A 27,619-nucleotide genomic window follows, 5' to 3' on the forward strand; every position below is an offset into this window, starting at 1 on the left:
AAAAAACAACTGACATCAAGGGCCGGGTGCGGTGGCTCATGCCTATAATCCCAGCACTTTGGGAGGCTGAGATGGGCAGATCACCTGAGGTCAGGAGTTCATGACCAGCCTGGCCAACATGGTGAAACCCTGTCTCTACTAAAAATACAAAAAAAAATTAGCCGAGCATGGTGGCACATGCCTGTAATCCCAGCTACTCAGGAGGCTGAGGCAGGAGAATTGCTTGAACCCAGGAGGCAGAGGTTGCAGTGAGTCGAGATTGCGCCATTGCTCTCCAGCCTGGACAACAAGTGCAAAACTCTGTCTCAAAAAAATAAAAAATAAATAAATAAATAAAATAAATACAAACGACATCAAAGAATGACAGTAAATGGCCTAACCAAGTGGCCCTGGGAGCTCAGAGAAAATGATTCCACCAAATGGACTAGGGGAAGCTTATGAGAGATCGTGCTCAACATGGTCCTCGAGGAATAGGCAGAATTTCCAAAGGTGAAGGAAGGTAGGGAAAGGAACAGCCAGGAGGTGGGAACAGGAACAGCACGTTTGAGTACAGGGAACAGCCAGAGTGAGGGAAAATGAGGCTAAAAGGGTGAAGGGCACCTGGAGAATGTCAATATTTTGGGCTTTGGCGCATGCCTGTGTCCTGGCTGCAAGAACATTATGCACTTTGTGCAGCATCGCTCAGCCTGCTCCTGGCTGTGGGTCCATTATCTGCTCCTAATATTGTCTTTCATCTAGGGATTGCGAACAGATAAGGAACGCACAGCCAGGAGCAGGCTGGGCCTGGCCTCAAACCTTGACCTTCTGACTCTTGGAATAGTAATTGCTCCGGATTTTAAGGCCACTGAACACCATCCAGTTAATCTCCATATCTTGGAAATGACCAAATTACAGCTGAATTCCGTTGAAGAAATTAAAATCATCACTCTTATCCTAAGAGTGATTATCCTAAGTATTCCAGTGACTGACTCATCTGGACACTTTAAGATGCAGTTAATGTCACCAATGCAAATAGACCTCAAGGTTCTAACAAATTATTTCTGGCAGAGCCCTTTTTTGAAAAGTTTCCAGTCTTTGCCCCAAGACTGCTCACTGCCTAACTGCATTTCTTTCCAATGGGTCTAACAGAAAATCCAGCTGGAAATTTATCTTCAGGTGAAAATGCCGCCTTCCTGCTTTTAAGCGAACTGCCTGTGATATCATGAGCTCAGGCTGCAGAGGCTCAGCCAAACAAAGAGAGGAAAGCTGGTTACTTCTGATTGGGAGGACGTATTAATTCTCCACACTTTCCCTGTTCCAAACTCATGACTCCATGGATTGAGTCCTTTTAAGAAAAGAAAATAGAGCCTGTCATTTCCTATTGTTTCAAAGACAAAATCCAGCCTGGGAAAGATTAAGGGAAGAGGACGGGACTCGTGTTCAGATGACTAAGCACCAACCTGACCTGGAAAAGGCTCGATTAGTTTTTGAGGAAGGGAGGGAGCTCCAATTAGAGGCATGCGTAAAATAATGACATTACCTCACTAAAAGAGAAAAAGGAAAACATTCCCAACTCACTAACAATGAACTAGCAAGAAAATGTGTTGCTAATCTGTGAAGAATTTGCAAACCCAGTGAGTTGCCTCCCAGCTCTGAGCTCCCAAACTTCCTTCCTTAGAACTTGACCTCTGATTCTAAAACCCTGGGCCCTGGGAGAGAGGGGCCTGTGCTGGTCAGCAGGGGGGAATCACACAGAGCAGCCAAGCCCAGCTCTGCTCTGCCCGGGTTTCTGGTAAATGAGCTTCTGTCACTCAGTTCGTACACATGGATACTTCTTATTGAAGATGTCTTGGGAAGAAGTCAAGCTGCTCTGAAAAAATAATAAAAGAGCTAGATCTCTATGTACTGACGAAAAATCCTTAAAGTCATTATTAAATAATACATAGATTATGATACCGTGTTTTTAAAAAGACTGAAAACTAGGCTGGGTGCCGTGGGTCATGCCTGTAACCCCAACACTTTGGGAGGCCGAGGTGGGTGGATCGCGAGGTCAGGAGTTCGAGACCAGCCTGGCCAATATAGTGAAACCCCATCTCTACTAAAAATGCAATAATTAGCTGGGCATGGTGGCACGCGCCTGTGGTCCCAGCTACTCAGGAGGCTGAGGCAGGAGAATTGCTTGAACCTGGGAGGCAGAGGTTTCAGTGAGCCAAGATCGTGCCACTGTACCCCAGCCTGGGCAACAGAGTGACACTCCGTCTCAAAAGAAAAAAAAGAAACTAAAATGTTGGTGGTTTGGACAAATCCTGCCCCTGCACCCCACCTGCACGTCCCCTCCATGACTTCCTTTTGTGTACCAGGGTCCCTGAGGTGGGCTGAAAGAGGGCCGGGAGCTGGCTGTTCGGAGTCCCCAGAAGCAGAAGCAGTGGGCCTCTGGCCCTGTGGGCAGGGCTGGCTGAAGCAGAGCCAGGAGGCAGGGCTGAGGAAGCCTGTCGTGTACCTGCCTGGCCAGCCGTGGGCAGTAGAAAAGAGGCTGGGATGGCGCCAGGTGAGCCCAGCTCAGGTCGGGGGCCTGGCAGGCCCTGGACATGTCTGCTCACAGCTGCTCAGAAGTGGCTCCTCGGGTTGGCCCTTGCTGCCCTCTGAGCTCTTGTCTCTGCATTCTCCATCCACCCCCACCCCAGCTTCTTGCCGGCCCTGTGCACAGACACCTAAGGCCCACCTCTTAGGGTCAGCTTGCCCTCAAAAAGAGAAGAAAGCACAGGTTTCCAGGACTGGCTGATGAAGGGAGGGTTTGGGATTTCTGGAGACTTGAAGTTGAGCTTGAATTCCTCCCCTCTGACTTTCCCAGGCCAAAGCGTCCAGCACCCAGGGACCAGCCCTGGTCCTCAGCAGAGACCATCTGCAGCCCCTGCCCTGGGCTTGCTAACACTGGTTTAATATATCTACAACGAGAGATTCCCAAACCCCCACCCAAGGGTCCCAAGAGACCTTGGGGCTCTGGGCCCAGGAATCTGCATTTTCCCCTGCAAACTCCCCCCAGGGGTCCTGATGGGCAGACAGCTGAGGGCTGGGCCTGCCTCCACCTGGGTCCCTGGAACCCAGCACCCCACCCTGCTGCTTGTCTTTTGCAGCCCAACTCCTGCAGCTGGGCCTTCTGCTCATCCTGTACAGAAACCCTCTGTTTGCTCCTGCAGACCTGCTCTCCATGGCCCCCAGCCTGCTCCACTGTCCTGTACCTCCAGACCCCCATCAGCATCCCCCCTGCCTGTCTGCTGGGTTCAGCCAATGGGTAGCCTGGCAGAAGAAAGTCATGCCATCAGCTTTGAAGATACTTTCCTTTCCTGACTTCTTATCCTGGGGTTCCTGAACTCTGTTTTTTGTTTTGTTTTGTTTTGTTTTAGATGGAGTCTCACTCTGTTGCCAGGCTGGAATGCAGTGGCACAATCTTGGCTCACTGCAACCTCCGCCTCCCGGATTCAAGCAGTTCTCCTGCCTCAGCCTCCCGAGTAGCTGGGACTACAGGCATGCGCCACCACGCCCAGCTATGTTTTGTATTTTTAGTAGAGACGGGGTTTCACCATGTTGGCCAGGAAGGTCTCCATCTCTTGACCTCGTGATCCGCCTGCCTCGACCTCCCAAAGTGTTAGGATTATAGGTGCGAGCCACCGCGCCCAGCCAGGATTCCTGAACTCTTAAGGGGACAACTGATCTTTTCTAGAGCTCCATGAGCCCTCTGAAGTTTTAAGCAAAAGTTTGTATATTTGAGAATGTGAATCTTTCTGGCTTTTTCATGGGATTGCAACGAGGATCCAAAGAGATAATACAAATGATGTCAGCTTTGACAACCACTAACTACCCAAAAATATAAGGTATTATTATAATCACAGCAAGATCAAAAGAGGTTAATGCACGTTTCTGTGTGTCAAGTGTTCACGAAGCTTCTGTTGAAGTTGGCCACCAGATTGGGCCAGCAAGCACATGGGCAGCAGACAACAGCTTTACAGGTTAGAATGAGAGGCTGAACCCTAACCTCCAGAAGGTGACACCGCAGAGGCCATCCACAGAGGTGTGGGTCTTCCTAGAAAATGAGGCACTACACCAGGCAGGTCCGGGTGTAATGCCTCGCACCTGTAATCCCAGCATTTTGGGAGGCGGAGGCGGGCAGATCAATTGAGGTCAGGAGTTCGAGACCAGCCTGGCCAACTGGTGAAACCCCATCTCTACTGAAAATACAAAAATTAGTTGGGCATGGTGGTGCAGGCCTGTAATCCCAGCTACTCAGGCAACTGAGGCAGGAGAATCGCTTGAGCCCAGAAGGTGGAGGCTGCAGTGAGCCAAGATCGAGCTACTACACTCCAGCCTGGGTGACAGAGGGAGACTCCATCTCAAAGTAAAAAAAAAAAAGAAAAGAAAAGAAAGAAAATGACACAGGCAGGATTAATAACCAGAATATATAAGGCGATCAAACAACTGTATAGGATAAAATCTAATAGTCCAATCAAAAAATGGGCAAAAGATTTGAATAGGCATTTCTCAAAAGAAGACATACAAAGAGCAAACAGGCCTATGAAAAGGTGCTCAACATCTGTGATCATCAGAGTAATGCAAATCAAAACCACGGTAAGATTGAATCTCACCCCAGTTAAAATGGCTTTTATTCAAAAGACAGGCAATAACAAATGCTGGAGAGGATGTGGAGAAAAGGGAACCCTCGTACTCTGTTGGCGGGAATGTAAATTAGTACAACCGCTATGGAGAACAGTTTGGAAGTTCCTCAAAAAACTAAAAGTTAAGCTACCATATGATCCAGTTATCTTATTGCTGGGTATATGCCCCAAAGAAAGGAAATCAGAAAATCAAAGAGATAGGTGTACTCCTCTGTTTGTTGCAGCACTGTTTACAATAGCTAAGATTTGGAAGCAACCTAAGTGTCCATCAACAGTTGAATGGATAAAGAAAACGTGATACATACACACAATGGAGTACTATTCAGCCATAAAAATAGAATGAGATCCAGTCATTTGCAACAACATGGATTGAATTGGAGATCATTATGTTCCATGAAATAAGCCAGGCACAGAAAGACAAACATAGCATACTCTCAATTTTTTGTGAGATCTAAAAATCATAGCAAGTGAATTCATGAACATAAAGAGTAGAAGGATGGTTACCAGAGGCTGGGAAGGGTAGTGCACAGGAGTGGGGAAGGGGGTGATGGTTAATGGGTACAAAAAAAATAGGAAGAATGAGTAAGATCTACTATTTGATAGCATGACAGGGTTACTATAGTCAGTAATAACTTAACTGTGCATTTTAAAATAATTTAAAGAGTGTGATTGGATTGTTTATAACCCAAAGGAGAAATGCTTGAGGGGATGGAAATTCTCCATGATGTGTGTATTTCATATTGCAGGCCTGTATTAAAATATCTCACATACCCCATAAATATATACACCTCCCATGTATCCACAAAAATTAAAAATTAGGCTGGGCACGGTGGCTCACATCTGTAATCCCAGTGCTTTGGGAGGCCAAGGCGGGAGGATCACTTGAGGTCAGGAGTTCGAGACCAGCCTGGCCAATATGGCGAAACCCCATCTCCACTGAAAAATACAAAAATTGGCCAGGCATGGTGGCACAAGCCTGTAATCCCAGCTACTTTGGGGGCTGAGGTGGGAGGATCCCTTGAGCCCAGGAGGCAGAGGTTGCAGTGAGCTGAAATTGCACCACTGTACTCCAGCCTGGGTGACAGAGGAAGACTTTGTCTCAACAACAACAACAAAAAAAAAGTGGGAGCTAAGCTATGAGGATGCAAAAGCATGAGTGATATAATGGACTTTGGGGACTTGCGGGGAAAGGCTGGGAGGCCAGTAAGGGATAAAAGGCTACATATTGAGTAGAGTGTACACTGCTTGGGTGACAGATTCACTAAAATCTCAGAAATCAACACTGAAGAACTTATCCTTGTAACAAAAAACCACCTGTACCCCAAAAACTGTTGAAATAAAAAAGAAGAAAGAGAAAAACAGATAAATAAAAGCTGAACCCAGGAGGCGGAGGTTGCAGTGAGTGGAGATTGCACCACTGCACTCCAGCCTAGGTGACGGAGACTGTCTCAAAAAAAAAAAAAAAAAAAAAAAAAAAAAAAAAAAAAAACAAAAAAAAACTTAAAAAATTTAAAAAAGAAAATAATGCAGGCACTGCAAATAGAACATACTTGGTTGCATGTGGGGGAAAGTGGAGCGGGAGACGCCAGGGTTGATGACCCCATGGCATGAGGACATGATTGTGGAGCCGCTCTCTTGCTGTCCACAAAGTCACTGTAAAAGCAAAGTGCCAAACATTTTCAGTGAGGGCCCTTTTGCTCATTGGTCATGACTGGTGTCAGGCAACCCTTGGAACTTTCCTCACGACCTTAGAGGGACAGCATCACCTGCAGTTTCTATGGCAGAGATTCCATAGTAGGTTGAACAGTGCTCCCCCAAATACGCATCTTCCTGGAACCTCAGGATGTGACCTTATTTGGAGACAGGGTCTTCGCAGTTATAATTAGTTAAGATGAGGTGGCACTGATGGGCTCTAACTCCAATGACTGGCAGCCTTCTAAGAAGGGGGAAGACAGATAGACACACAGAGAAGAATGCCATGTGACTAGAGAGGCAGAGACTGGAGTGACGCAGCCACAAACCAAAAAGTGCGAAGGATTGCCAGGGGCCACCAGGTGCCGGAAGAGGCGAGGCAGGACCCCCTTCTTGGTCTTCAGAGGGAGCACAGCCCTGCCAACACCTTTATTTCAGACCCCTGGCCCCCAGAACTGGGAGATAATAAATTTCTGTTGTTTTAAGCCACACCATTTGCGGTCATTAGTTATGGCAGCCACAGAAACTAGCACAGAAAGATTCCAGAGCTGCTCCCAGGAGTGGAAGTGGCACAAGGCGAGGCATGGACTAGTCACAGATCCCCAGCCAGAAGCAGGGGACACATTCACACTGGGATGACTCAAGGAACTGTATGTGCAAAGCATGAGCTGAGCCCTGCTCTGTGCCAGACACCACACCGGGCAGAAGCCAGGGGTTGCTGGAAAAGCTGTAACAACCAGCAACCCCAGGTGTGGGCAGGGAAGTGCTGATTTGTAGCATCTGCTGATTTCTGTGATGTAAATACTCCCTCCTTGGCCAATGCAAGTGCAACACAACATCCTTCATATAGCGTTTCTACCCTACAGGTACAATCAATGTCAATGACCTCAAGACGATAGTAAAATAAGGTGAAATAATTAGGAAATGTTGAGTTTTGAGAATTGACTGCCTTTATGCCTAATATAATCTATTGAATTGTAAGCTTCTGTAATTTAATTTTTCATGGTGACTGTGTTTAACAACCAATTTGCAAAAATTCCTGAATGTTTAACCATCAGCTGCCATGAGCCAGAGCTGGCTACAAGAAGTACAGCGGTGAAGAAGGCAGATGGCAAACATAATCTCAGCTTGGTGGGGCCTGGAATGCAGGAATCTGGCTCCAATAGGATGCTTTTGGGTAGATGTGCCTGGAGCACCTCCACCTCTGAGGCCCACAAAGCTGCCCTAGAGGAAGGGTGGCCTGTAGAGTGGCCTCTGCATCAGCTCTCAGCTGGTCCAGGGCACAATATCAGTTGAAGAACACTGACTTTGTTCTTCAACTGATGTTGTGCCCTGGACCAGCTGAGAGCTGGTCTCCAGCAGAGACTCCTGGAGATGGTACCAAAAAAGCCAGGAGCAGGTGGGCAGTGGTGCACATACAGTACACATATAGACACACACACACCATGCACAGAACATGCAGACACATGCATGCACAGAACTTGCAGATACACACACATGCACAAACACACTCCTGTTATGGTTTGGCTGTGTCCCCACCCAAATCTCATCTTGAATTCCCATGTGATGGGGGAGGGACCCGGTGGGAGGTAATTAAATCATGAGGGGCAGGTCTTTCCTGTGCATTTCTCGTGATAGTGAATAAGTCTCATGAGATCTGATCATTTTTTAAGGGGGAGTTTCTCTGCACAAGCTCTCTCTTTGCCTGCCGTCACCCACGTAAGATGTGACTTGCTCCTCCTTGCCTCCTGCCATGATTGTGAGGCCTCCCCAGCCATGTGGAACTGTAAGTCCAATAAACCTCTTTTCTTTTGTAAATTACCCAGTCTTGGCTATGTCTTTATCAGCAGTGTGAAAATGGACTAATACAACTCCTGTTTGCATTTTTGCCACAACAGTTTCCTTCAATACGACAGCTACTTTTTAAGGAGTGCTTTGTGTCAGGGACCAGGCCAGGAACTAGGAATATTCACATGAAGAAGGCAAAGCCCAGGACCTTCTAACAGTTGGTGAGGGCTGTGATTGGCCACAGCGGCCTGAGTCTCCTTCTGCAGCTGATCTAAGGAAGCCTTTCATTGCCACATATCTCAGCCTTAATCTCCATTGTCAGCTCTCTCCATCCTGAAGGTGAGAGGTGGTTGCTAGTTATTTTAGAGCTAGGATGGGAAACAGGGTGTGATTTCTAGAGCCCTCACAAATACCTGCATTTGGCATTGCGCACAATTCATGATGTAGATGCAACGTGAAGTGAGGTGAAAATTGGTAAGCTGGGCGTGTCAGCTCATGCCTGTAATGCCAGCACTTTAGGAGGCCGAGGAAATACATCAGTTGAGCTCAGGAGTTTGAGACCAGCCTGGGCAACATAGTGAAACGCTATCTCTATCCAAAATACAAAAAATTAGCTGAGCGCTACCGTGCACCTGTCGTCCCAAATACTCGGAAGGCTGAGGTGGGAGGATTGCTTGAGCCCAGGAGGTGAAAGTTGCAGTGATCCAAGGCTGAACCACTGCATTCCAGCCTGGGTGACAGAGTGAGACAGGGAGGAAGGGAGGGAGGGAGGAAGGGAGGGAGGGAGGGAGGGAGAAAGGGAGGAAGGGAGGGAGGGAGGGAGGGAGGAAGGAAGGAAGGAAGGAAGGAAGGAAGGAAGGAAGGAAGGAAGGAACTGGTCACCTGGACTGGGTTATGTGGGTTCCTGTGAGTACTTCTTATAGCACAGTAAGTTCAACCAGGAACACCAATCATTCTGGTTTGTGAGGGATGAAGGGGTTAGTGCTACAACGAGGGTAGTAGTCTTAGGCAATACGGGATGGGCAGCCATCCTAATTCTCACCTCCCTTCTGACAGCTCAAGTTTGAATACTGAGGTCTGCAAGGACATTATACTGAGACCTGCAAGGACAATTGTCTCACATTGCAATAAACAGACACCAGTTCTAAATCTCATTTTGCTTAAATCCATTTCTCTAAGAAATATTATAGCATTTACTCCTTTTCATTGTATAAGACATGTTGAAAAACAGCCATTCATTTCTAAATCCTTCTTTTCAGTCACTTTTAATATTCTTTTAAAAAGAGAGAAAGGAAAAGAAAAGACTTCTTGGGACTAAAACTTATCATAGTTGGATGAAACCCAAAGGTGAATATTTATTTCAGCAAAATTCATTCAGGGTCTTGAAAGTCAAGTGTGTGAATATAAAATACACCTTTTCAGCCTGGGATCATGCCCTTTTCTGTGCTTGGATGGCTGAACTATGAAATGCCAGGTTGACATATTCAGTGCTTCCAGGAATGTGACCCCAGAAGAAACAAAGGGGAATGCGGAATTTGTGGAGGTGGCCAGGCCAGTCAGCCAACTTGGCTGGGTTCTGGAAGGGTCCAGTCCATGGGCTCCCACCGTATCCCAGGTGATTCTATCTGCTTGGAATTCACAGGAACCACAGATTCCCACACCTTCATTCCCGAGGGGTGGGTGAGGGGGTGTCTACATTCTCCTTCTCAAGCACAGCTGTCATTTGTTCCAGCTTTGTCTCCCCATCCTGAATCCAGCACGAGGAGGTGTCTGGATCTCACACAGGATGCATTCACAGGGGCTGGGGTGGAAGGATCCATCAGCACCTTCAAATTCCAGCCCTCACTGCTGCCAAGACAGGGCACCATGTTCTTGCGCTCACAAAGACGATCCTGCACTAGAGCTGCATGAGCAGGACTTTCACCTTTTCATTTGCTCACTCGCTCCTTCCATCAGAATCGATGGCTGTTTGCAGGACAAACAAAACGCATGTGCCTGCATGTGTGTGTCTGTGTGTGCTTGTGCGTGTGTGTGCATGCCTATGTATGTCCCTGTGTGCTCGTGCATGTGTGTGTGATGCATATGTGTGCCTGTGTGTGCATGCTATGTGTGTCTGTGTGCATGTGTGTGTGCATGCTATGTGTGTCTGTGTGTGCATGTGTGTGTGCATGCTATGTGTGTCTGTGTGTGTGCATATGTGTGCATGCATACATGTGTCTGTGTGTGCTCATGCATGGGTGTGCATGCCTGTGTCTCTGTGTGTGCTTGTGCATGCATGTGTGCACGCCTATGTGTGTCTGTGTGTGCTTGTGCATGCATGCATGCCTATGTATGTGTGTGCTTGTGCATGCGTGTGTGCATCCCTGTGTGTGTGCTTGTGCATGTATGTGTGCACGTCTATGTGTCTGTGTTTGTGCATGTGTGTGCATGCCTGTGTGTGTCTGCTCATGCATGCATGTGTGCATGCCTGTGTGTCTGTGTGCTCGTGCATGCGTGTGCACATGCCTGTGTGTCTGCATGCTCACACGTGTGTGTGCATGTATGTGTGTGTACACATATATGCATGTGTGCGTGCGTATGCTATTTCTCTCAGTCCTTAAGACCACATTGCAAACTGGCCTCTGTGGAATGTTGTTTCTGCCTTACAGATTGACATGTGCGTGTTTGAAGAGAGGCCAGCCAGCATGGGGTGACACTGGCTTCAGTTAACCTGGATTCCAATCCTGCCTCTACCACTTGGTAGCAGTGACACCTTGGTGACTTTCTGGACTCCTTGGTGCCTCCATTTGCTCATCTGTAAAATGGAGACCACAGAAGGCTGCTGTGAGAAGTAAACAAGGTAAGGAATGCGAAGTGACCCACAGGAACCAAGCGTGGTAGCCCCCAGTAAATGGTAGCTGCTGTTCTCCTAGGATGTGCCCGTTGTTCTAGCCCCGCCAGGCATGCTCCCTGCCCCTCTCTCTGCTTGTTGGGAAAGGCTGGCTTTGGTTGATAAAGTGGAAAGTTTTCCTTTCTCTGGTCTCTCTCTCATCACCAGTAGATAGTTCATCCACACAGAATACACAGGAAGTTTTCCCAGCTTTCATGAAAAGGAAACCAGGAAGGAGGTGGGCAATGGAGGGCGGCATCTCTGTGCTTACTTGGCTAGGCCCCGGACTCAGAGCCCACCCTATGACCTGGGTTGTTTCTCTGGAAAAGGCTCAGCTCACCTCAGTCCCGAAAATTATTCACTCCTAGTCAGCGCCAGCGTCTGCCTATCACCCTCAAAAGCCTCGCAAAGTCCCACACAGCGGCTCCCCAACTCAGTCCTCTGGACCCCTGCCAGGGAGATCACAGGATGTACCGTCTTCTTAAAATCTGTTTTCTAAGGCTTATCTAGGAAAACAGTGAAAGTTTTATATATATATATATACACACACACGTATATATGTATGTGTATATATATACACGTATATATATGTATGTGTATATATATATACACGTATATATATGTATGTGTATATATATATACACGTATATATATGTATGTGTATATATATATATACACGTATATATATGTATGTGTATATATATATACACGTATATATATGTATGTGTATATATATATACACGTATATATATGTATGTGTATATATATACACGTATATTTGTATGTGTATATATATATAGATAGATAGATAGATCTCCATCTGATAGCATGTGCTAAACTGTGTGATTCCTACATCTAAAAATATCAGCATTAACATACCAGCGTTACTCAAATAGCCAAAAGGTGGAAGCGACCCAAGCATCCATCCACGGATAGACAGAGAAACAAAATGTGGTGTATCCATACAATGGAGTACTACCCATCTTTAAAAAGGAAGGCAGGCCAGGTGCAGTGGCCCACACCTATAATCCCAGCACTTTGGGAGGCTGAGGTGGGCGGATCACTTGAGGTCAAGAGTTCGAGACCAGTCTGACCAACATGGTGAAACCCCATCTCTGCTAAAAATACAAAAATTAGCCAGGCATGGTGGTATGTGCCTGTAGTCCTAGCTACTTCGGAGGCTGAGGCAGAATTGTTTGAACCAGGGAGACAGAGGTTGCAGTGAGCTGAGATTGCACCCCTGCACTCCAACCTGGGCAACAGAATGAGACTCCACCTCAAAAACAAATAAATAAATAAATAAAAAGGAAGGAAATTCTGACACATACTCCAACACAGATGAACCTTAGGACATTATGCTAAATGAAATAAGCCAATCACAAGAGGACAAACTGTGTGTGTGTGTGTGTGTGTGTGTGTGTGTGTGTGTGTGTGTGTGTGTGTGTGTGTTTGCCACTTATAAGAGGTATCTAGAGGAGTCAAATCCATAGAGGCAGAAAGTGGAACAGAGCTTGCCGGGGACTGTGGGGGTAGATGGGAGGAAATGAGGAGTTTGTGTTTAATGGAAACAGAGTCTTAGTTTTGCAAGTTGCAAAAGTTCTGGGAGGGTTTGTACAACAATGTAAATGTACTTAACACTACTGAACTGTACACTGAAAAATACTTCAGATGCCGGGTGCAGTGGCTCACACCTATAATCCCAGCACTTTGGGAGGCCGGGAGCAGGAGGATTGTTTAAGCCCAAGAGTTCGAGACCAGCCTTGGCAACATAGTGAGACCTCATCTCTACAAAAAATCAAAAAATTAGCGGGGCATAGTGGCATACACCTGTAGTCCCAGCTACTCAGGAAGCTGAGGTGGGGGAATGGCTTGACCCTGGGAGGTTGAGGTTGCAGTGAGCTGTGATTGTGCCACTCCACTGCAGCCTAGGTGACAGAGCGTGACCCTGTCTCAAAAAAAAAAAAAGATTAAGATGATAAATTTTATGTTATGTGTATTTTACCACAATTTAAATATATACGTATATATACATGTATAAACATTTATATTCATACTTGCAAAATTAATCACTAACACTATGAAACCCAGTCCTTGCGTGGCTCTGCCAATGGCTGGCCCAGCCGCCAGCCCCATGTCAATTGCCTGAGTCCGTCCCACTAGGATGGAGGCTGCAGAACTTTCCACCCTGCAGTGAGGCCACTCTGGGAAAAACCGGTATATACAAGAGCATCCACGGAAAACAGACCAAATCAAATGAGATGCATGGTGTTGGTTGTGCAGGAACACAGGCACACGGAGCGGGTGTGGTAGGCAGGAACTGAACAATAAAAGGACCCAGACAAGATCCTAAAAGAATTGGAGAAATGAAAAAGTGTCCTAACTCATTAAATCCCTTCATTTATTCATTCAATAAATACTTTTTTCATTTGCCATCTGTACAACTTCTTTGATAGGGTCAGATATTTTGCTCATTTTTTAATTGGGTTATTTGTTTTCTTATTGTTGGGTTCTTTTTTTTTGCTTGTTTGTTTGGTTGGGTTTTTTTTGAGATGGAGTCTTGCTCTGTTGCCCAGGCTGGAGTGCAGTGGCATGATCTTGGCTCACTGCAACCTCCCCCTCCCGGGTTCAAGGGATTCCCCTGCCTCAGCCTCCCAAGTAGCTGGGACTACACGCATGGGCTACCATGCCGGCTAATTTTTTTGTATTTTAGTAGAGACAGGGTTTCACCATGTTGGCCAGGATGGTCTTGATCTCCTGACCTAATGATCCGCCCGCCTGGGCCTCCTAAAGTGCTGGGATTACAGGCGTGAGCCACCACACCTGGCCTACAGTTGGGTTTTAAGGGTTCTTTATATTTTTTTAGATACCAGTCCTTTATCCAATATGGATTTTTAAAAAAATCGAGTGGGGGCCAAGAGCAGTGGCTCGCACCTGTAATCCCAACACTTTGGGAGGCTGAGGCAGGAGGACTGTTTGAGGCCAGGAGTTCAAGACCAGCTTGGGCAATATAGTGAGACCCCATCTCTGCAAAAAAAGTTTTTTAAATTAGCATGGCATGATGGCATGCACCTGTAGCCCCAGGTACTTGAGAGGCTGAGACAGGAGGATTGTTTGAGCCCAGGAGGTTAAAGCTACAGTGAGCTATAATTGTGCCACTGCACTTCAGCCTGGGCCACTGAGCAAGACAGTGTCTCAAAAGGTAGAAAGAAAGAAAAAGAAAGGAAAGAAAGAAAGAAAGAGAGAGAGAGAGAAAGAGAGAGAAAAAGGAAGGAAAGAGAGAGAGAAAAGAAAGAAGAAAAGAAAGAAGAAAGAAAGAAAGAAAAAAGAGAAAGAAAGAAAGAAAAAGAGAAAGAAAGAAAAGGAAAGAAAGAGAAGGAGGAAGAAAAGAAGGAAGGGAGGGAGGGAGGGAGGGAGGAAAGAAGGAAGGAAGGAAGGAAGGAAGGAAGGAAGGAAGGAAGGAATGAAGGAAGGAAGGAAGGGTGGGTGTGTCCATACCAAGTGCTGTCCTATGAAGTGAACCAAACAGAAAAAGTCCTGCCTACATAGTGCGCTTTTCTGGGAGGTGGGTGGTATTTTATCAAAATGGCCAGTGAAGCTCTCTTTAATAAGACAGCATTTGAGCAGAAACCAGGAGGAACCAAAGGAGCAAGGCTTGAGAAGGGAGGAAAGAGAGCTCCAGGGAAAGGGATGGTGTGTGCCAAGGTCTCTGGAGAGGGAACACACCCAGCCTATTTGCAGAAGATCATGAGAGAAGACGGGTTGGGGGTAGGGGGTGGGTCCCTGTGAAGGACTTAGACTTTGGGCTCTGTATTAGTTTCCTGTGACTGCCGTAACAAATTGCCACAAACTGGCCGGGCGCGGTGGCTCATGCTTTTAATCCCAGCACTTTGAGAGGCCAAGGCAGGCAGATCACCTGAGGTCAGGAATCTGAGACCAGCCTGGCCAACATGGTGAAACCCCATCTCTACTAAAAATACAAAAATTAGCCAGCTGTGGTGGTGCATACCTGTAATCCCAGCTACTCGGGAGGCTGCATTGAGTGTTGCTGAGAACTCATGCAGGTGACGGACCACTGGATCCAACAGCGTGAAGGCCAGCAGTAACCTTGGCAAGAGCCACTTTTGTGAGGTGGCGTGGACGTGAGTAATGTGGACCAGAGCCAGCTGGAGTAGGGTCAGGAGAAGAAGGGAGGAAACAGCAGGTGTGGGCCACTGTCCTAAAGTTATCTATGAAAGTTATTCTTCTATTAAGAGGCACAGATAAGTGAAGCAATAGTGAGAGGAGGGGTATCAAGAGAGAATGTTTTAGTATGCCATTTTGTTTATTTATTTACTTGTTACATAAATGAAATTATATTTATATATTTTAGTAAGCTACTTTCTTTGGGCAAAACATATTGTAATTATCCATGTTATTTGCTATATTTCTACAATTAACTTCAAAATTTTTAAAGTTAGCCAGCCAATGAATCTGCTTACCTGATTTTGTTGTTCAGATATATTTTAAAAACTGGCAATAGTAGGCTGGGCGTGGTGGCTCACGCCTGTAATCCCAACACTTTGGGAGCCTGAGGCAGGTGGATCACCTGAGGTCAGGAGTTCGAAACCAGCCTGACCAATATGGTGAAACTCCGTCTCTACTAAAAAATATCAAAATTAGCTGAGAATGGTGGCGGGGTCCTGCAATCCCAGCTACTTGGGAGGCTGGGGCAGAAGAATCGCTTGAACCCAGGAGATGGAAGCTGCAGTGAGCGGAGATGGCGCCACTGTACTCCAGCCTGAGACAGCGAGACTCCCTCTAAAAAAAAAAAAAAAAAGGCAATAATAAAGCCACATTATGAGCCTTAAGGACATTGAAGATGTTAAGGTCCCTGAAAACGGCTAAAACAAATTTTAATGATGGCAAACATGTATTTATTTATTTATTTATTTATTTTTGAGATGGAGTCTCGCTCTGTTGAGTGACAACACATGGTCTCACTTATATGCGGAAGCTAAAGAAGAGCTCACAGACTTGGTGAATAGAACAGTGGTTACAGGACACAGCGGGGGAGCGAGGTGCTGGCGGTGGGGAGCTTGGTTAACATGAACAAAGCTACAATTAGAAAGGAAGAAGTTCTGGTCTTCTCATGTGGTGAGTAATTTACTGTATATTTTCAAGCAGCTAGAAGAGAGGATTTTGAATGCTTTCAACACAAACAAATGATAACTGTTTGAGGTTATGGATATGCTAATTAGACTGATTTGATTATTACACACGGTACCCATGCACCAATACATCACACTGTACCCCATAAATATCTACAATTATTACATGTCAGCTTTAAAAATCCATGGAAATGAAAAGTAGAATGACTTTTGCTAGAGTCTTGGGGAAGAGAGAAATGATGAGCTAGTATTTAATGGGTCCAGAGATTCTAGTCAGGATGAAAAAGTTCTGGAATTGGATGGTGGTGATGATGGGTGCACAAAATTGTGCATTTACCTAATGCCACAGGGCCGTACTCTTAAAATGTCAAAATGGTAAGTTTTATGTTACATATGTCTTATCACAATCAAAAATAAAAGAGTACATGCATTCATTTTAAGAAAAAACAAAAGTCTCCCTTCACTTTGAAGGTGTCAGCTCCCAGAACATAAGGACAAAGAGAAAACCTCAGAGTCATGTTTAAATATGTCTGATTTATACTGAGGACAAATTAAAGAAAGTAATTTATATAACGAAGAGTAAACTTATGAAACTCATTGCCGAAAAAGGAGGCACAGACATAAAAATATCCAAAGACATCTACGAGGAATTGTTCATTTATTGTATTTATTGACAGCAGCCTAACAGAACATGGAGCACGATCAGGTTTGGAGTCACCCTGAGGTTCACATCACAGCACACAAGCAGCTTTTTGCCCTACAGGCATTGTGCCCCAGTGAGTTTCTGAGGACAGGAATGGGGAGCTGGACGGACCTGCAGGTCTTCCCCATGGAGCAAACGCTGCACCTTGCACACACCTGGGTCCCTGCTGTGTCCAGCCCCAGCCTGTGCACAGTGAGGAGAGCACAACTGGTGATCAGGACAGGGTCCACCCTGAGCTGTTCATTGCCTACCTGTGCATGATGAGGGCAGCACACCTGGTTGTAAACACAAGTTCACCCCTGAGATGCCCAGTGCCTACCTCTACGTGGTAAGGACAGCACAAAGTCACCTCTGAAATGCCCAGTGCTTGCACATTGTGAGGGAATCACACCTGGTTGTCAGCACAGCATCACCTCTGAGATGCCCTCCCGTTCACATGTGTAGCAACAAAAAAGGTCTGGCTTAACAACTGTCATTCTCAGCTCCCAAAGCAGAATAGGGTGTTGTACTCGTATTTAAAGCTTTGTTTTGTATTGTATCTGTTTTTATAAATTGTCTATTTCTTTTTCCATGTAGGCTAAAGTTACATCTTCAATAAGCCAAGTAATAGGAACTTACTTTGCTCATCGCAGTGACCCTGAAATGTAGCATAGTATCAGAAAGTAGGAAAGTATCCCCCCAAGAATGTGTTTTTAAGATGAGGGCACACCAAAAAGACCCAAGAATCAACCTGATAAAGCTCCCAGTGGCCAGAGCTAATATAATTTGAGCACCATAATAAATTTCAATTGTATTGAATTATCACCTAAGGAATAAAATAAATATCCATGAGCACATACTGATATAAATAAATAAATAAATAAATAAACAAACAAACAAAAGGAGGAGGACCAATCTTTCTTACATAAGAAATCCAATTAATAAATGTAGACGGAATTGGAGAAACAGAGAATCGCCATTGGAACACCATGGCTATCATTGCTACAGGCAAGACTAATTGATAATTGCTAAAATTAGTGATTGAACCTTAAGGAGTAACAAGATATTTGCATCATATTTGTATCCCTTCCTAAATTTACTAACCACTCTTATGGCTTTAAAACATGACTTTGGGCCGGGCGCAGTGGCTCACGCCTGTAATCCCAGCACTTTGGGAGGCCGAAGCAGGCAGATCACGAGGTCAGGAGATCGAAACCATCCCAGCTAACACAGTGAAACCCCCGTCTCTACTAAAAAAAATACAAAAAAAAAATTAGCCGGGCATGGTGGCAGGTGCCTGTAGTCCCAGCTACTCGGGAGGCTGAGGCAGAGGAGAATGGCATGAACCCGGGAGGCAGAGCTTGCAGTGAGCTGAGATTGCGCCACTGCACTCCAGCCTGGGCGACAGAGCGAGACTCCATCTCAAAGAAAAAAAACAAAAAACAAACAAAAAAAAAAACATGACTTTGATACTCAAGTACAGGCTGGACTTAGTGACCTGCTTTTATGAATAGATGACAGAAAGAGGAAAATTGTAACTTCACAGTGGGGAAACCTAACAGACATCACATTAGCCTGGTGATCAAAGTTAATGTTACCTGCAGTCATGCGTCAGCCCACTAACACGATACAATGAGAAGGGCCTATCACCTCTGTGCTGTTCTTCTCCAAAACCCACAGCCTCAGAATGTTTATGAGAAACCATCAGATAAACCCAAATTAAGGGCATTCTACAAAACACCTGACTACTACTCTTCAAAACATCTAAAGTCATGAAAGACAAGAAAATACAGAGAAGCTATCACAGATCGGTGGAAACTAGGGAGACATGATGAGTAAAGGTATCATGATGTCCCAAACGGGGTCCTGGAACAGAAAAAGTACATTAACAGAAAAAGTTAAGAAGTCCAGGCCGGGCACGGTGGCTCATGCCTGTAATCACAGCACTTTGGGAGGCCTAGGTGCTCGGATCACAAGGTCAGGAGATCAAGACCATCCTGGCGAACACAGTGAAACCCTGGCTCTGCTAAAAATACAAAAAATTAGCCGGGCGTGGTGGTGGGCACCTGTAGTCTCAGCTACTCGGGAGGCTGAGGCAGGAGAATGGCGTGAACCTGGGAGGAGGAGCTTGCAGTGAGCCGAGATCGCACCACTTCACTCCAGCCTGGGCGACAGAGTGAGCCTCCGTCTCAAAAAAAAAAAAAAAAGTTGAGAAGTCCAAATAAAGTTGGTAGTTCTCTTGCTAATATTGCACCACATCAATGTCTTAGTTTTGATAAACATACTGTGTAAGACATTAACATTCGGGGAAGTTGGGTGAAGGGTGTATGGGAACACTCTGTACTGTCTTAGTAACTCTTTTTTAAGTCTAAAATTATTTCAAACTAAAAATATTTTTAGAATAGGTAGAGTTGCAAATAATTTGGTGAGAGGTGCAGATGGAGGTATCTCTTATCTGTGAGGCAATAAGTCAAGTAAATTGCTGAGAAAAATGGGGGTGGGAGAAAATGGCTGCAGAGGGCCTTTGTTATGACTTGCCTGAAGGTCGATACTGCATTAGAAAAAAATTATCCAAAAATGACCACACTGTGCTGTAATGGTGCCATGTCTCCATGTATCTGCCACATCTGCATTCTCTGGGCTTGCTGTAGTAATGGGAGGGATTCAAATCCTCCTCTTCAGCAAAAGAAGTTTCCGGATGGATGGTCTGAGACAAGAAGGGATGTGCTTTCCCCGGGCTGAACACGGATTCCAATGCCCCACTATATGATGCTAACAGGCATCATCTCTGGCCACTGAAGCCCAGGATCTTAAGTTTAATCATAAAACGCTTCGGTCTCATGGACTGCAAACCACCAAGATAGAACTAAGATTGATAAGAAAAATATACTGTTTACTCAAAACAGGTGTATACCAGCCTACATATTTACAATGTCCTATTATATCGTTGTACAGTTCATATCCTCAGTAATTCAGTAGGTATCTCGCTAACATCTATTTGAAATCCCCCCCCAAAATACCATTTAGCAGTAGCTTCATGATCTCTTTAGAATGGTGTCTTTATTTTTCTTAAACATTTGATATGTTACACCACCCAGGCGGAAAATAGAACACAGAGTGTAGGATACACACGTACTCACCATAAAAACAACCATATTGTAACACCAAAATCTATTTATCAAATTGGTCAAGGAAATTGAATTTAACATACGCTGTTATCATACAAGTATCTTTAATGAAATAACATTTTGTATTTATATAGCACCTTTCTACTAAGGAGCAAAAATATGGCTCAGATATTATTACTCATTCTCACACCATCTTTGACAGGTGGATAAGTAGCAACATTTATACCAAGTTTTAATCACTGGGAAACAAAGACATGCATAAAGAGAGCAAATAAACCACAAATGGTAACCCAGAAAGTTGGCATTTTCTACCCCCCAATGCCCACTGTGGTCCACTCACTCTTTTTTTTCTGAAATATTAAAAGCTAGTTTGAATATTGGTGAAAAAAAAATAGAGGAACAGTAGAGTGATGAAACAGGTACATACCAGCCTCCTCAGGAACCTGATGGTGGAGCTTAAACTGGAAACCGTTGAAAGTTAAAAATAATTCCCAAACCTTGAGCATCTACTTGGACAAATTTGATGTGTACCAGGGACAAATGAAAGGTATCCTTCCAAAATATGTCCCAAATTATTGTCAAGCCTTTCTGTAATAAAGATCCATTCCTCAAGCCACTGTCACATAATATGCAGGTGATCAACAGCAAATCCATTAGCAACACAGGATAAAGAAATTTGTGTAGCCCCAATAGCAAAGACTTGGAACCAACCCAAATGTCCAACAATGATAGACTGGATTAAGAAAATGTGGCACATATACACCATGGAATACTATGCAGCCATAAAAAATGATGAGTTCATGTCCTTTGTAGGGACATGGATGAAGCTGGAAACCATCATTCTCAGCAAACTATCGCAAGGACAAAAAACCAAACACCGCATGTTCTCACTCATAGGTGGGAATTGAACAATGAGAACACATGGACACAGGAAGGGGAACATCACACACCGGGGCCTGTTGTGGGGTGGGGGGGGGAGGGACAGCATTAGGAGATATACCTAATTTTAAATGACGAGTTAATTGGTGCAGCACACCAACATGGCACATGTATACATATGTAACAAACCTGCACATTGTGCACATGTACCCTAAAACTTAAAGTATAATTTAAAAAAAAAAGAAATTTGTGTAGCCCAGAAACTCTTACATAAAACATAACTTCAACAAGCCAGTACATTTTGGATGATGCATTCCTGAGGAGCTCTTTAAAAATTCATTCAAGGAAATAAAAGAAAAGTCTCTTTAAAGATAAATGCAAATTACAGGCATAGTTGGAGCCTAAAATTATGTCTTGAATAGGAAAATTACCAGAGGATGAATTCCTTAAGAGCATGACTGTCTTTCAAGAGTTTCTAATATATTTAATCTCCAGTAAACTCTAGGATATCCAAAGGTGTAGTACCCTTTTTTTTCCCCAGAATATGCAGTGTCTGAGAAACTTGTATCACATCTATCCATGCATTCAACTAATGTCAGCAAAACTAGATGACAAATCATACATAAAGGGAAGGATGAAAATGTTTTGTTGTAAACTTCCAAAACATAGGGATAAGGAAAGGAAGTTACATTATATTCTAATAACAAATTTCAACAATGTGAAAAAGGAAAAATAACAGCCAACACTTATGAAGTACTTCTATGCACTAGTATGGGTAACGGCGCCAGGCACAATACATGCGTTATCTCATTTCCTCATCCCAAGCTTCCTTTGAGATATACCCATTTTATAGACTTAGATTAAGACACTTGTCAGAGGTCAGGGTACAAGCAGCTGTCTGACTCCAAACCTTTTATGGACGCTGCCTGGCTTTTTCTCTAGCCCTTCACTTCTTAATTAGTGCAAAGAATCAAGTCTTGCCTTTCATTTCTTCCCCTGCACTGAAGAAGAATCTAGAAGTCATCCTTTTGTAACATTGAAAACTTGGAATCAAAAAATCATTAAAATATTACCTATAGAAACACTCCCAAAGCCTCATAGCAAGAAATTCAGATAAAAGCACATATTTTCACTACTTTAATGTGCATAAGTTTAAACTCCATGACTCTTATTTTGATCTTCATCATTCCCTATTTGACTGATTTTTAACCTATCATGTTACACCATGGAGTGGCAAATACTATCAAGGAATCAAAAAAAGCAACTCCTTCAACAATCTAATTTATAGGAAATAGAGTAAATTACAATGATGCCTCTTTAATTAATCTAATTAATTAGTTAATTGATTAATTTAACTAATTCATCAATTAACTAATGTCCCTGACGGGCAAAGTTTTCTTAACCAGAGAGCTTCCTGGCCCACACAGGAAAGAAAAAATTAATGATCTTTCAGCTGTTTCTGAACTTCAGGACAGTTGGAGGCCCAGCTTCAGGGATCACGTCTTCTGTGAGGTCACAAAGGAAATTACGCCTTCAAGAATGCACTGTGCAAGCCATACCCTTGACTCCGATGAATCAATTAGGAAAGGGCTATTGTTATAAATAAGCAAATAAGACTGGTCAAGAAACTGGTCCTCAAGGTTTGACTTCTTTTCTTCTCCACCACTGAACAGATTTACTTTTTTTTTTTTTTGAGACGGAGACTCTCTGTTGCCCAGGCTGGGGTGCAGTGGCACTACCTTGGCTCACTGCAACCTCTGTCTCCTGGGTTTTTAAGCAATTCTCCTGCCTCAGCCTCCTGAGTAGTTGGGATTACAGGCACCCACCACCATGCCTGGCTAATTTTTGTATTTTTAGTAGAAACAGGGTTTCACCATGTTGGCCTGGCTGGTCTCAAACTCCTGACCTCAAGTGATCCACCCGCCTTGGCCTCCCAAAGTGCTGGGATTACAGGCATGAGCCACCATGCCTGGCCCAAATTTACTTTTAATCTCATGAGACGCTGAGGACTAAGACCTCCTCCTTCCCAGGGCCCAAAGCAAGAAAATGGGGTGGAGGAGAGGCCCATCTCCAGAGATCTTACCCTTGGAATAAGGGTCTTTTTCCCACACCTCCTTGACATCTATTCCCCCTGGGCTGTTTTTATTTTCCTACCCCACACTGCATCAGCTTTAAAGCACTAAAGAACTTTTTGGCCATCTCAGGACAAAAATTTGTCACAAAAAACACCTCCCAAATCAAATGAGCTCAGCCTCATTGAGTAAATCAGGCTTTGGACAGGCTCCGCTTCCTGTTCGTTGCTCATACATTTGTGTTGCTCAAGTCTTCATCTTAGAACCCAATCCCACCTTGCTAGATTCCTGATGGAATTTCTCTTTGCACCTGAACAACTCTTCAGGAATCTTTTCCTTTTAATTTTGAAGAATGTGATACCTTTCTGTCAGAAAAGGTATCCAGGTCTTAGATTCACACTCAAGCCATGAATAATACTCTCTGGGCATAGATAAATACATGATTTTCCCAAATTCTCTTTCTCCTAGCACAGAAACCAAAGCCTTCTTCCTTCCCTTTCCCTAGCCTTCTTTCTAATTCTCACCTTTCCTGGCATTTGTTTACTTGCTCAACCTTCTAACAAATGTTTATTTGACAAACATCTGCTATGATCCAGGCGCTGAACTAAGTGACACAAAGTTGAGTAAGACACAATCCTTGCCATAAGAAGTTCATGCTCTTATGAAGTAGACCAATTATCAGCCCATTAGAGCACATGGCGGAAGGGCAGAAATAGAGATAAGCCCAGGACACTACAGGGCCCCTCAAAAAGAGCCAAGTCACCCCGCTGGGGACCCTGTCTCTTTCTCCTCACTCTTCAGGTTCTATGTGTTTTCAGAGTTGTGTTTCTTTAAAGTGTTTAAATAGTTTCCTTTCTAGCAACCCCCCCCCACGGAGAACGAGGTAGACCTTCCCAACTCCCAATCTGAATCACTGTATTATTCCCAGGCCAGGGACTCATATATTCCTAGACTCATCAACTTCTCATCATCCGTACTACCACAAACATCAGATAAAACCCCTAGAGTCCAACCCACTCCAGTCCATGTCTGAGTTTTCCAAATCCACATATCATTTGAAGAAGGTGAATTTTCCATGCATTGTGTTTTGAAATCAACAGACATATACTTAATCCTTTTGCCTCAGTTTCTGATCATCATAAAGACAGGAAAAAGAGAAATCCTCAGTTCATTTTAATTCTCGTAGTCCCCAGTGTGATATTCCGTGTGCATCCTCAATGACTGGCCTCTCTTTTACCTATCTGGTTTTGAATTACATTGGCTAACTTCAGAAAAGTCATCGTTACTAAATTGTCTCTGAAAGAAAGTAATTGAGGCAGAAGATATATGCAGTCCCTCAGCAATTGTTTGAGCTGCACTGTCAGTGTAGAAATAAGCAGCCTAATAAGAGGTCAGATATGTGGGTTTTAAAAGCCTATTTATCATACAGTATTCAAACCCTTTAATCATTTTATAAGCCTCGCATTAAATGTCAGTTGTCATTCTTTTTCCCATCATGATTACTTAACAAACCAAAATACCATTATGTTGTTCCTTTTCTAGAAAAAAAAATGCTTTAATGTGAAAGAAATAAAGCTACAGAGAGACAGGGCTGGCGCAGGGGATCTGGACCTAGAGAACCAGCTTCAAATTCTGCTCCACCACCAATTTATCGTGTGATTTGAAGCCAATTATTTAAGTTCTTTGAGCTTCAGTCCCTTGATCTATTCAAGGAAGATCAAGGAAGATAATAATAATAATCTCTGCCTTACAGTGTTTTCAAGGATGAGTCCACACCCATCCTTGAGTGAATCATCACCTTGGTGGGCTCCATGGCACCCTCCTCCCCCCACTGGCCGGCCCTCCTTTCTGAAGCAGCCTCTCCCACCCTGAGGTGCCCACCCTCCAAGTTTCCTGCTGCTCTGGGCTCTCCTACATCTCTGCACCATGGCCCACACACACTGGAGTCCTGGCATCTCAGTCCTCGTCTTCATTCTCATTTAGTAGCCTCTCTTTAAGATGGTTCACCCACACTGGCAACTTCCATTTTCAGATGCCTCCAATCTTTCATTTGAATATCAGACCTTTATAGGCAACTATTTACACCATACCTTCTTTTGGGGGTATCTCCCACTCAACAGGTCTAAATGAAGTTTGAGCCCTCTCCTAAATCTAGTGGGCTTCCCATGTTCTTCTTCTCAGCTAGTGGCACTGCTGCTCATCCAGCTGTGCGAGCCAGACACCAAAGAGTCATCCCAGATCCCTCATCTGTCCCCCAACCCCAGCCATCACAAGCCCTGTCCATTCTCCCTCCTAAAGAGCTCAGAAATATGCCTTCAGAACTATGTCTTCATTGGACCACCCCGGTCTGAGGTACACCCGTCTATTTCCTAAACCATCCCATCGTACTCACTGCCATGCCCCAGCAGAGCGCCCTTCTAAATGCACAGATGTTGTGGTGTCATTTCCCTGCTTCTGTCCTCTCACAGCTCTGCATTGCTCTTTGGGTCAAAAATAAAATTTTTTTTTAATTTATATAAATATATGGGGTTCAAGAACAATTCCGTTACATGCATAGATTGCATAATGGTTAAGTCGGGGCTTTTACGTATTCATTATCCAAATAATGTACATTGCACCCATTAAGTAGTTTCTCATCCTCCACCCCCACCTGCTCCCTCATCCTTCCAAATCTCCATTGTCTATTATTCCAATCTCTATAGCCATTCGTACACATTTTTTCACTTCCACTTACAAGTGGGAAATATGCAATATTTGTCTTTCTGTATCTGGGTTGATTTGCTCAAGGTAATGGCCTTCAGTTCCATCCATGTTGCAGCAAAAGACATGATTTCATTCCTTTTTATGGCTAAATAGTATTTCATTGTGTTTATATGCCACATTTTCTTCATCCAATTTAGGATATTTAGGTTGATTCCATATCTTTGCTATTATGAATGGTGCTGCAATAAACATAAAAGTACAGGTATCTTTTTGATATATTGATTTCTTTTCCTATGAGTAGATGCCCAGTAGTGGAGTGGCTGAATCAAATGGTATTTCTATTTTTGGCTCTTTGAGAAATCTCCATACTGTTTTGCACAGAGGTTGTACTAATTTACATGCCCACCAGCACTGTTTAAGAGTTCACTTTCTCCATATCCTCACCAACATCTGTTAGTTTTTATCTTTTTAATAATAGCCATTCTAACATTTGTTTTCTTAGTATTGAGTTGTTTGATTTCCTTATATATTTTTGGATATTAGCCCCTTATCATATGCATGGTTTGCAAATATTTTCTCCCATTTTGCAGGTTGTCTCTTCACTCTGTTGATTATTTCTTTTGCTGTGTAGAAGCTTTTTAGTTTATGTCCCATCCATTCATCTGGTTTTTTTGTTTGCTTTTTTTTTTTTTTTTTTTTGGTGGGGGGGATGGAGTTTCACTCTTGTTGCCCAGGCTAGAGTGCAATGGCACGATCTTGGCTCACTTCAACCTCTGCCTCCTGGGTTCAAGAGATTCTCCTGCCTCGGCCTCCTGAGTAGCTGGGATTACAGGCGCACATCACCACACCCAGCTAATTTTTTTGCATTTTTAGTAAAGACGAGGTTTCACCATGTTGGCCAGGCTGGTCTTGAACTCCTGACCTCAGGTGATCCACCTGCCTCGGCCTCCCAAAGTGTTGAGATTATAGGCGTGAGCCTGTTTTTGTTTTAAAATCCTTAAGGAGATGTACACGACCCCACAGGACCTGACCCTGGCTCCTGGCCAGTCTCACCTCCCATGGCTTTCCTGCCCCTGTATTACCTCCCTTCCTTCCCCTTTAGCCATCCTTCAGGCCTCAGTTCAAGTTCACATCTTCAGGATGGTAGTCTATGACCCCTTATACCAGTTGAGACCATCTTTTAGGCATTCCCACCTCACTGCTTGATTTTCTTTCAGGGTATTTAGCACATTTGCTGTTGTAAGACAATGTGGGCCTTTTCATCAATGGCAGTCTCTGGTGCTAGAATATATAATCCAGTACGGCAGGACATAGCTATATATTGCTTATCCATGAATTCCCAGTGGCAAAGCCCCAGTAGAATTTCAATACATATATACTGAGTTATTAAAAAGTGATTTATTAATTACTTTTTAAATTAATTAATATTGCAGTGCACCAGCAACATGGTTAAGACCCCTCATTCCCCAGTCAAACTACTCAGATCCATTTCTGGCTCTACCACATACTGGTTTTGTGACTTTGGGGAAGTTATCTTATCATTGTCCCTGACACTTCCTCTCCAAAACTGAGTAGCTTGCATAGGAAACTCAAGAAAACAAAAGCCTCCCAGCAACTAGCTAAACAAAACCCACTTTTTAGTCAAAACCAAGAATACCTATTTAATAATAATAATAAAAAAGAAGAAAGCATGCTGCTAGTACACATTAATTCATCAAAGGATAATAAAGAAGAAAAAGAGGAGTCACAGGCAATTGTGCTCTGCTAATAAATAACAATCTTGCCAAGACCTTAGGAAGACAAGCATCAGCCAGCACCCATTTTCGACACAGGTGACTCAGTGGACCTTTGTTTCCCATCAAGTCCCTTTCCTCTAGCACCCAAGCGCCTCTGCAGCCCGCCCCTGACACAGCCTGGCAGCAGGTGCTTCTCCTGCAAGGAAAACAGCCAGGCCCTGTGCCCCGTATGCAGTGAACAAGGTGGGGCTGTGCCCCTCTCCTGCAAGCAATC

Source organism: Nomascus leucogenys, chromosome 25 (genome assembly GCF_006542625.1).
Source record: "Nomascus leucogenys isolate Asia chromosome 25, Asia_NLE_v1, whole genome shotgun sequence".
NCBI lineage: Eukaryota > Metazoa > Chordata > Mammalia > Primates > Hylobatidae > Nomascus > Nomascus leucogenys.